We start from the raw sequence: 11,320 nt of genomic DNA on the forward strand, positions 1-11,320 counted from the left end.
AGGAGCCTACAGAACTGGGGTGTGCCCACGAGGAAGCAGTCCCTGCCAAGGCTGCAGCAACAGGCGGGGGTGAAGCCACGTTGGGGTGAAGTACAGAACTGGCCTGTACCCCTGAACTGCCGTCCGCCCACATACTCATCTGTGAGCCCAGAGACCGGGCGGCAGATGTGCCCGGGCGCACCCCAGCACCCGCACACAGAGGGGCCCTAAAAACGGGGCATGGCCAAGTGCTGAGGCCCACAACCCTTGAGGCCGGAGGCAACAGTCCCACAGTGAAGCCTCCAACGGCCCCTGGAGCAGCCAGGCCCCTGGACCCTGCCCAGACCACAAGGGGGATCTGCCTACTGTCATGAAATCGGTGATTACGTTTTCCTATAGCAATTTTATGGGGCTATTTTTAGCTCCCCTAAACGTCATTACCATGCAGTACCAAGAAGCTCTCTAACCGCACTTCAGTAAGCCCACTGTGCAGAGATAGCAGGAGTTAGAACTGGCAGACCCAGGTTCTCTCACTGAGGTCTGAGGCTGCGAGGGCTGACGTGCACCGGCCTTTCCCGGCTCCCAGATCCTGTGGGCAAAGGCATGGCCGCACCCCTCCAGCCAGGTGGGTGCCCCCTCTGCTCCGGGGACTGCAGAGCGGCCTCGCCCCCAGGGTCACACAGAACCCACCCTCACTGCCATGCTCCGGCACGCTCCTGGCGGCCTGGCCCACCTGACCTTCCCCGGGACCAGCCCACCGCCCCACTTTCCCACCCTGCTTGGCTGAGGCTGCCCGTCTCCCAGAACCTCCGGGACTTGGGGGTCCCCAGAAGATCTTGCGGGCTCACGGATCAGGCAACAGCCACTGCTCACCCGGCAGGCTGTCCTCCCCAACCCGGAAGACCTCCAGCGCACACCTGCCCCGGGCCCTCGGCATCGCTGCCCCCACCCTGCTTCTGTGAGGCTCACTCTCCTTCACCTGCAAGTTCTTAACGCAAACTTCACCCTCACACACGCCGAGTACAGGCCCGGCCCACACGCACCTACCTTCTGTGTAGTGACCTACCCCTGCGGCCCCGGGGACAGAGATCACATATACAGGCATCTTCTTCCAGGTGGTGGAGGGGCCTCTCCCCCGAGGGGTAACCCCCCCGCCGAGCTAGGAAGGAGGCAGCCCGTGTGTCCACCGCCCACCAGCAACCGGTACACCCCCCAGCACCCCAGAGTCGACCGACTGTCCCTGTATGTTTGGGACTGAGAAGGCTTCCTGGATGTGGGAAAGGCACAGAGAAACAGGACATCCTGTGAACCGTAACGGCAGCACCGCCCTACCACAGACCATCTGCACCTGAGTCACAGAGAGCTGGAGGACAGGACGGACAGGACAGTGGGGTGGGGGAGCCAGGGTCCCTCCACCAGGCCGAACTGCCCAGCCCAGGGCCGCCATATCAAGGTGCGGCAAGGCCTGGGCCCCCCGACACCCGCAGCTAAGGAGGTTGGGAGTCGCGGACAGACAGCCAGCCAACCCGACAGTGCCCGCAGGCAGCCCCCACCCAGCTGCCCCGGCCCGGCCATGACAACCAGGCCCAGCCACCCCCTCCGGCTACCAGGCCAGGACAGGCCTCCTCCCTGACCTGTCCCCTCCTTAGCTCACACCCACACTGGACGGGTCCTGTTCCCCGTCACCTTCCCACCCCCACAGCCCACCCGCTGTCCCTCCACGTAAGGCAGCCTGCTGGAGAGGTCCCTCAATCCCCAGGATGATGACAGGGCCCCTGAGGGAAACACGGCCCTCAAGGACCAGCCCCCGAAGGGCTCACTGACACCCCAGCTGTTGCAGAACCCTCTGGAACCTGCCTCGCTCGTGCCCCTCGGTCCCTCTAGGTCAGTCTCTTTCCGGCTCAGAGGACTCCCCAGCACCCCTGCCCCGGGTGCCCACCCACCGTGCGCTCCATGCACTGGAACGCTGGCCAAGCAGGAGGGCTGGAGGGCAGACGGTCAAAGGCCTGGGAGTGGGGGAGCCGGGCGGGGAGCAGTGCCACCACAGCCTCTGCCGCACCCAGCGCTCAGCACACTAGTGGGGACCCACCCCCCAAGCTCTGGGAAGACACTCACTCCTTCCCACGGCCATCCAGCCCCTGCCACGTGCGGAGGGGCTGCTGGGACAGAGGAGGCCCCCTGGAAATGGAAGAGACCCGCCCACCCTAGGGCCTGGGACAAGCCAGACACATGATGGCGACAGGTGCTCTGGACAAAAGCACGAAGGTGGATGAGGACGGTGGGCACAGAGCCGGAGGTGAGGAGGCAGCGAGTGAGAAGCGGGCAGGCCCTGCTCGGGCCCCCCCACCCAGGCCTGCACACCGCGGACACACCCTCCTCCCGCACACCCCACTGCGACCCCACACTGTGACCCCGTGCTGACCGGCCAGGCTGCGCTCTCATCCGCACTCAACTAGGACCCTCCTGCCCACGGCCACTGTCCTGGCAGTAGGGTGTGGAGGTCAGCCTCTGCCCAAGCCCCCTCCACCCCACCAAGCCCCTCCACGTGCGGACGGCACCATGTGACCACCCATGACTGCCAGAGCTGGCCTCGGGCTCACCGCCCTGCGAGCCCCGCTCAGACTCTGCGACCTGCTCAGCTGCCGCTCAGCTGCACACTCAGAGAGGCTGCCCAGGGAGGTCAGAAGCCAGGGCCGCTGTTGCTGAAACATCTGGGCCTGTTTCGTCCTGGGGTGGGGGCACAGAGAACCAACCTCAGGGTTAGCTCAGAGAAGAACACTGGAGAGGGGACGGGGACCGGGGGGGGGGGGGGGGGGGGGTGGCAGGACCATGTGGCAGGAACTTTCAGCTCATCACCCCCACTTCCCAGATGAGGAAATCGAGGCCCAGAGCAGGTGGAGGGCTAGCTGGGGCCACGCCGTGAGGAAGAGAAGGGACTTTAGGCCAGGTGTTAGGACTGGGCTCGCCCCCTTCCCTGTCCTCCTCAGCTGTCTGGGAGCAGGGGAGGCTCGGAGGAAGCATCCCAGACTCGCTCCTGGAAGACGGGACCAGCACAGCAGGTGCACAGGCCCCAAGACAGGAGTGCCCAGGGCCCCAGGTGAGGGGGTGGGCAGGCCAGGCCTCATGGAGAATGTGGGTTCATTCCACAGGCGACAGGCAGGGGCCCCGGCTTTACGCGGGAGACGGGTTTGCATGAGTTCCTGACAAATCCACTCTGGGCTCCTGGTACCGAGCGTGGGCCCGGCAGCACGCGGGACAGTGTGGGCTGAGGACTGGCACGTGGGGCTGGGGCGAGCGGTTAGGAGCCGGCCGCAACGGGTAAGCTCAGAGAGCTGATGGGGGTCATGGGCAATCCCGAAAGTCCCGTGGGGGCTCTAAGTCTGACTGGGCTGTGGCCTCCTGCTCATCCCTGGCAGAGGGGTACGCATGGCGGCCCTCCAGCAGAGCCACTCACGTGCCCGGCGTGGACGGGGGCACGGCCCTCCTCACCTGCTGCTCACTCCCCGCTCTCAGCGGAGAACCCTCCCTCGGCTGGGCCCCAAAGGCGCCTGCAGTGGCCTCTGCGTGTACGTGGCTCCCAGCCTGCCACCTGTGGGGCGTCCAGGGAGCGGCGCCCACCCAAACAGCTGCTCCCAGGCGGAAGCAGAGCTGGAGGCACGCAGATGCCTCGCTAGGCAGAGCATGAGCTGGGCAGACAGGTGTGTATGTGTGGTGGGGGGGACATGGACGTGCCCCACCAGGCCAGCCTGGTCCCCCCGACCCCACACGTGTGCACACACACTGACTGCCACTGGAGAGACAGGCAGGGGTGGTCTACATGCTGGGCTGGGTACCAGGTTCCGGAACCAGCTCTCCCCCACACGCAGCTTCAAACAGAAGCCTGGTACACACAGTCCTGGGGAGCTGAACAAGGCTGGTAACTCGTTGGCGAGTTTTCTTTCTTTAGCTCCTCGGGCAAATCAGGGCACCAGAACAGTCTCCACATGGAACTGGAACCAGACACTACATTTGTCCCAAATCCCCAAAGCACTCAATTCCATGTGGGTTTCAGATTCTGGCTCCGAAAGGAGAAAGCGCCTCGGGTGCCTTTGGGGCCCCAGCCTGGCCACCTCACCGACCCTCTCCAGGCTTCCCAAGTGGATGTCCCGCCCAGCCCTGCCGGGCGCCTTGCTAGCACCTGCCAGGCCTATGCAGCCTCCTCCCGAGCCCCCAATTTCTTTGCAGGCACTCACTCACCGCTCTGGTTACCTATCTGCGTCCTGTCTGGAGCCGACCCAGTAGCTGGCAGAGTCTGGCACACAGTAGGTGCTCAATAAAGGCTCAGAGAATCAGGATGGGAAGAATGGATCCAAACACCCCCTGCTGGCCAGCAGTCCCCTCCAGAGGCCTACAGCCTGGCGTGGCCCGCAGCAACCACAGCCTGGGCCCCAGTGAACAAGACACAGTAAGACACCATCCGGACCAAGGGTCCAGGTGATGGGGGCTGCCGCAGGCTGAGTGAAGAAAGCCACGGCTCAGGCTGATCTAACCCAGTGCTGGAGAGCTCTGACTGGGACATGGTCTGGCTGCCCAGACTTCCGGGAGGCCTCATGGAGGCTGCACTGAGGGGCTCTTGGCAGAGCGCATGGGTGAGTGACCTGGGTGGCGCGGCTGTGACCGGGCCAACCAACTCCTCTTCCACCCTCAGCGATTAGCAAACGCCTGGGGCCTCGGCCGCCTCTCCGGTTTCCCTAATGGGGCTGACCACGGCCCCCACCTCTGGAAGCAGAGCACGGGAACCAAGGGGTCAAGGCCAGGATGACCGTGGCTCCCAGCAGGCGCACTGCCAGGTCACTGTGCAGTGGCTGGCACTCAGGCTGCCCCAAGAATATGACCCAGCCAAGCCCACAGTGAGGTGATGTCCAGCTTCCAGGGTCCTTCCTCTGGACAGCAGCCACTGTCCACCCGAATAGAACACAGGGGGACACGGCCTAAGGCCTCACCACCTGCCAGCTCACAGGCAGTCCTGCTCGGCAGCAAGTGCCCCAGGCCGGCCTGCTCTGGGGTGGGGGGAAGGGGTGAGGGGCGCCCTGCTGATCCTGTTTCCAGCAAGCTGGGTCCCTGGATCCTTTACTCAGTACCTGCCCCCCCCACACACACCCTGAGCTGACTCGGGTCTCTAACTGGCCACCAGCAAACGCGGATGGAACGCTGGGGCCGCACAGGTGGAGAGGAGCTGCTGATTCCTGAGCCGTTTGGACTGCTCCAGAACACAAGAGAAGATGCCGCAGACACAAGACAGTCTCAGGCCAATGGTGAGAAAAACCCAGCTACGAGCTCACAGCAGTCTGCCCCCGTTGCCTGGCATTCAGGGACAGCCTGACCTCACTGGCTCCAGAGAACAATGACAACCACCAAAGAGGGCGCACCAAGCCCACTGCTCACTTCTGCTCTAGTCCAGACACTTCCCAGGCAAGAAACCACGGCCACAGGGAGGGTGGCACACAGCCGTGCTGAGTCGGGGGGAGCAGAAGCCCACCGGAAAGGATGCCATGGGGGTGCCGAGAGGCCACAGGACAGGGAAGGAGATGAGCGGCGGCGGCACTCTGTTCCCGGCGGACCCCACAGCGGCCAACGGGGAACCTGAGACACTTCACTGGGCAAGCACCAAACAGACAAGGGAACCTGCTGGTGCCCAGGTAGGAGCGCGGCGGCAGCCAATCAGAAAACAGAGTGACCAAGGCACGTCAGACAACCGCGCAGACCCTCCGCCTGGTGCCACAGCCGAGGACAGCTGCCTCTCCAGGTATCAAGTGAGCAGCACCGCACGGCAGATCCCCTGCCCCAGCCCCAGGTCTCGGAGCCGCTCCCTGGAAACAAGCATGCGTGCAAGGAGATGCTGGTGGGGAGACGTCCACGAGGGAACGACACCGCCTGAGTCCTCGTGGGAGGGACAAGGAACAGAGAATAAGCTGGAGTGGGTCAGGGGTGGCCCAGACACAGGGCTGAAGGCTCCGTGCCAGGGAAGGGGGAGTTTACAACCAGAGAGTTGAGTCACCTGACACTTGGGGAAAGGATCTTCCAGGCAGGGGACAGAGCAGTTAGCCAGGGCCATAAGTGTGCCCCTGTGTATGTCTGAGGATTCTCTGGCAGGGGGGTAGTGGGGGTGGGGTCTCGATGTGGCGGGAGCTACAGGACTGAGGGACTGGTGGGGCATGAAGGCGGCCACGGCAGAGACAGGCCCAAAGAGCTAAGGGGATGGTGGGGACAGGACAAGTCTTGTGAACTCATGAGTGTTTGCTATCTGCTCTGGTGTGTGTGGGGACGACAGGGTGACTGTCCCGCAGCAGGCCCAGAACAATGCATAGAGAACATGAGGCCCTACACTCAAGCTCCAGGAATGCGGTTTCACCATGTGTGACCAAGGGGTCACATGGAGGCTGTCCTCTGCTCTGTCCAGGTCACAGAGTTGCTGCCCCAGATGGGGTCTGGAGCACAGACACACAGTTACATGTGTGTGCCAGCAAGGACACAGCACACACATGTGAACCCACCTGCACACACACCTGCACCTGCGGTGGACCTGAGACTCTGGCTAGAAACTCTGAGCGGGGAAGGGGGACGGAGGGCTGTGGTCTGTCGTAGGGGTGCCCCCATGACCCCCGCTGCCCATGCTGGGTAAAGCCAACCCTCTGGCAGATGAGGCCCACGGCACCCACAGTGAGGTGTGGGCAGAATGGGCTCAGCAGAGTGCACGCGGGGAGACGCGGGGCCCCCACCTTTGCCACCCTCAGTCCCATGCCATGCTCACAGATGCTGGGGCTCAGTGCGGGCAGGACAGAGAAACTGAGGCCCACAAGCTACAAATGCTGTGTATGTAAGCCCCAGCCAGAGAGAAGCAGGGCAGTGGGCTGGGGTGACGGAGGCCAGGAAACAGGCCCTGCCCACTGGGCAGGGGCTCCAGACCCTCAGTTGTACCTAGGGCCAGGTAGGGACAACAAGCTGGCCAGGAGGCCCAGGGCCAACTCCACTGTGCCGTGCCATAGTGTGTGAGCCTCTACACCACGGCTCCACCGCCCATGACAGGTGGGCAGTGATGGAGCAGCCTGTGCGTAGCCGCAGGCCCTGCAGACCATCTGTGATGCCAGCCAGGCTCAGAGGGGCAGCCCTTCCCCAGAGGTCAGGCAGCTGGCCCAGGGCCGCCCAGGAAAAGCCGTCCATTTACGCTAGGGAAACCTCTGGCCGCTCTACTCAAGCTCAGACATTTCCTGAAGATGCGACCCAAGTCTGGGTGAAGACTCACCAGATCCCTGTTGTCTGGCACCGTGGTGGGCAGATTCCAGATGAGAACTCTGCCCCCACTTCAGTTTCCTTATCTACCAAGTGGGTGCTTGAGGGCGGTGCCCTCAGCGGCTGTCAATGTCCCCACTGCTCCCACCACATGCCTTCTCACAGCGGACACCGACCCACACAACTGGAGAGCCCAGGCCAGGCTCCCACCCCACCCCCAGCTGTCTGCCCAGGCCAGGGAGCCCACATCCACACGGGCGGGGGAGGCTATGCAATGGCGTCGTGCTTACCAACCGGAACGCGGGGTCCCCCTTGGAGGGAGCAGCCCCTCCCCCATGGCAGCCCTCAGGAGGAACACGGGAGCAGACGAGTGCCGGCCTAGGCAGGCTCCAGGTTCGGTGCCCTACCTCCGTTCCATGACTGCAGGCAAAGTGCTCCTGCTCTCCGGGCCTCAGGATCCCCAAGTGGAGAGCAGGGGGCAGCCTGGAGGTGCTCTGGCCAGTGGGCGTGGTCGCTCCCAGCTGCCAGCTCCTCTCAGCACCAACCCTCCTCTGTCCCTCTCCTTGGAGGGCTGGGCCGGGCACACATGCAGCCCCCCAGATCAAGGCCCCCACAGGCGGGACCCATGGTGTAGGCTTCAGCACATGGACAGTGGGGCCACATCCTGGACCCCCACACTCCTGGCCCTTAGCAAGCAGACCTAGCATGATCGTGTGCCCTTTGCCCAGGGGGACACCAAACACCGGCTCCAGAACCACTACCACTGAGCCCTCTGCACAGGCCCGAGGGAGTTCTGCCCCCCTGCAGGGCCACCACCCATCAGAACGCAAAGAGCCTCCAGTGCCTGCCTTGAGACGACAGCCCCAGCCCCAGCGTCCTAAGCCCGGGGAGAACTGAGTTACTTCAGCAGAGATGCACAGCGTGCCCCCGACATCACCCGAAGCTGGGAGCTGGGCAGGCAGGCCAAGAGCACGAGCCCACACGGCCATTCACCTGCTGATGTGGCCACAGGGAGGCCCGGCCTGGTGTCTCAAGCACAGCCGTGTGCAGCAGGTTGTGTCTGGCTTTAGTGTCCATTTTCTGGATTATCCAAGTTAACACGTAGTGATCGGCATGAGAAACAGAAGTAGACACGAAGTCACCGGTTACCCCAGCTAAAACTTGGGGTGTTTTCCTTTTTGTTTGTACTCCTGGTTGCATGTCTCCTAGACCCATGTAGAGACATAGTGGGTAACCCTTTCTTTCTAGCAAAAAAAGGCGAGATATGCCTCTAGGGCTCATGTGGTTCTACCCACAACGTACTGTGAAAAGGCCAGAAGCTGGCCAGGGTAGTTCCCGCAGGCGGTCACGGCTGGAACTGAAAACCGTTTCGGACTATACGTGTTCACTGATGTTGATCTTCGAACCAGCTGAAGGTGTCTCGCTGTTTTGAGACAAATCAGCGAAGAACCACACAGATGCCAAACCAGAAGGGTGGTTTCCAGTGGGTACGTGCGGCACACGTGCTCGCAAGTCGGCAGCACACAGAGAGCGCGCCACGGGGACGCACTGGTGCCCAGGCATGCGGACAGCCCTGATGGAAAAGCTGGGGGGCACAGAGTAGGTCTGCCTGCAAAGTGGATCTCCCGGGAGACTCAGGGGCTCGCACCGTGGCCTAACGGTTCCCGTTGCCATTAGGGAGGGTGGGTCGGGAGGACCTCAGTTCTGCCCTGGCCTGTCCCCCAAGGGCCTTCTCATCACCTCTGCAGGCAGAGATGTCACAGGAACCAGGACAGCAAGAAACATCCACCTGTCCCTAACATTCCTGGTCAGAGAGAAAGACAGCCCCTGTCCCCACCAAACCACAAGACCCCTGCCCGCTGCCACCTGCTCCCACCCTGTTGAACAGAATCAGAATGCTGATGGAGGGCCAGGGCCGACGTGGGCAACCCCTGCCCAGCCCATAGCCTCCGCACGCCCTCAGCTCAGATGGCAAGCTCCCGCCGTCCAGCTCCACGCCCAGGCCATGGACACACTGTGAGGCCGGCCAGACCGGAGCCCTCTCCTCAGCTGACACCACCATGTCGCAGTGCGTGGCCCCAGCATTTCACACAAGTGGCCTGTGATCCTCTTAGACACCAGAGGTAAGGACTCCTCCTCTCTTCCCGGCAAACACAGGTGCGCAGGGAGGTGCTGGAAGGGTGGGGTCGGGGCCTGCCTGGGGTGTGGGGGGCGGGGGAGGCTGCATCCTCAGGATAAAGAAAAGCAGAACTCTTGGACTCCCGCACTCAAAGCTCCTGAGCAAGTCTACACCTGACATCTGGGTGTTTATGCCCCAGGGGGGACAGCGGTGCACATCCCTGTGCCACGCAGCCCTGGCAGAGCTCTGACACTGGGTGGGGGGCTTGACGTTCGCGGCACTGGGCCTCGGGGTCCCCATCTGCACCGTGCAGTTTGAGGACACGCAGACCCAGAATGTGCCTGGTCAGGTACACGTTCACGGTGTGCTGCCACTCGGTGTCCTGATGAACTATCTGAACTCTGGGGAAACTGTCACGCTCCAGCCAGAAGTGAGCCCCAGCGAGAGAACCAAACTGGAAGCTCCGACTTGTGCAGAAGCCCCGTACTTTCCAAGGCAGGCGGGTCCTCCGTGGCCCAGCGGGGCAGGAAAAGGCACACTGGTGCCGTGGCTGGTGAACTCGGAGCAGCCGGCAGACTCCGTCTACGGCGGGACCTGCAGAAGCCCCCACGCCCAAGGCTGCACTGAGGGTCCCCGATGCCGGAGGGGTGCGGTCAAGGCTGCTGCGGGCTCACTTCAGCGGGGGTGCAGACGGACTCCGGCACAACCTTCCTCAACAGCCGTTCTCCCCCACAAACACGTATGGGGCGCGGGGACCGTCACAGAGCCCACACTAGACAGCCGTGGTGCCTGCTCTCGTCCAGCTCGTCCAGCTCACAAGTTCAGGTGGGGAGAGGGTCAGAGAACACTCACTCCCTAGATGGCTTCAGAGAGGGGTCACGGACAGGAAGGAAAGCAGAAGGTGGGCAGGTCTGGGGAGGGCGTGAGCGGTGTCTGTACGGAGACTCGAGGGTCCAAACGACCTGGGACCAAAGGGCCCGAGGCAGCAGAACCTCGGGGGGGCTAACGTGCCTGCGTGGGAGGCCGACATGCAGGGCCCTGGAGACCACAGCAGGCCTGTGTCTTGCCCACCTGGCAGGGCAGCCTCGCACCTGGGAGACGGCAGGAGGAGCCAGTCCGCGAAGCTGCGGCGCTGAATTTGGCCATCCCTTCCCATTCAGAGCTGTGGCACGTGCCACCCCGCTACAGTGTCTTCGCTGGGGACCCCTTGATCCGGGAGCCACCCAGGGCCCCCCAGCAGCACACAGAGGGCCGGGTGGGGGAGGGGGCTCTGTGGTTGACCTAAGTGCCCCACCTCCCTGCATGATCCACTGCTAGACAGAAAGCAGCGCACCTGTCCCAGAGGCATGTCCCCGGCGGCCGGCGCCTGACACCGGACAGACCTGGCCCACCTCAGGGAGAGGGCGCACTGCAGGCCCCTCTCCCCAAAGCGCGGCCTCCGACAGGGGATCCCAGGCCACTGGCTCCCGAGCCCCAGAAAAACGAACGGGGACTGGTAACGGGGCAATCTCTGGGACCCCCAAACCCAGAGCCGCGAGGGGCCCCTGGAGGGTGCGGGGTGGGGGCTGGCCGGCTGGGCGGGGGACGGTGGGTGCGACGTCCCCGCAGCGCTAGGCCACCGCCCGGCCGGACCTGACAGTCAGCACTCAGCCCTTCGCAACTCACCTGGGCTGGCACAGGGGCTGCGTGTGCTGAGCAAATACTGCCGGAGAGCTCCGCACACAAGCGTTTTTTGGGTTTGGGGTTTTTTTTGTGTGTGTCTGTGTGTGTGTGTGCCGACCTACGGACCCGCAGGGGAGCGGCAGTCAGGAGAGGGTCTCAGAAAGCCCCTGCCTGCCTCCGACGGAGCAGAAGCGCGAGCAGGAGAGGAACGCTGGACTCTCCAAGTGCCCCCTCCGCCCTCTCCGGACCCTCTCCGGACCCTCTCTGGGACCGTCTCCGGACCCTCTCCGT

General features: G+C 63.5%; 1 protein-coding gene across 10 annotated transcripts in view; it reads right to left on the bottom strand.

Moving 5' to 3' along the window:
* Positions 1-11,320, bottom strand: part of FBRSL1 (fibrosin like 1) — a 78,001-nt gene that overhangs the window by 66,016 nt on the left and 665 nt on the right. The gene's annotated exons all lie outside the window — the stretch shown is intronic.

The sequence above is a fragment of the Mustela nigripes genome, chromosome 8, assembly GCF_022355385.1.
Source record: "Mustela nigripes isolate SB6536 chromosome 8, MUSNIG.SB6536, whole genome shotgun sequence".
NCBI lineage: Eukaryota > Metazoa > Chordata > Mammalia > Carnivora > Mustelidae > Mustela > Mustela nigripes.